The following is a 286-nucleotide window of genomic DNA, read 5'->3' on the forward strand; positions in this document are numbered from 1 at the left end:
GAGGCAGAGACGGTGACGAACAAACCTCATTGCTCGAGTGCTCTCCATCACCTTGAGGATTTCCCCCCCTGCCCCGAGGAAACACAAACTAAGATCATCTACAAGAAGACAATAATGCCAAGAAGCAAAGCATGCCGACAGCGGAGCGTGAGCTGCCGGCGATGTAGCCACGACCTCCGCGTGTGTCTTGTTCCTGCGTCTCGTCACATTGATCCCATGGCCGAGTAGCGGCAACATCGTGGCTTCGGTGTCCTGTGTCGCGTTGGTGCATCTCACCCTCAGAGCA

The sequence above is a fragment of the Nestor notabilis genome, unplaced genomic scaffold, assembly GCF_000696875.1.
Source record: "Nestor notabilis isolate BGI_N333 unplaced genomic scaffold, ASM69687v1 scaffold19267, whole genome shotgun sequence".
Classification (NCBI taxonomy): domain Eukaryota; kingdom Metazoa; phylum Chordata; class Aves; order Psittaciformes; family Psittacidae; genus Nestor; species Nestor notabilis.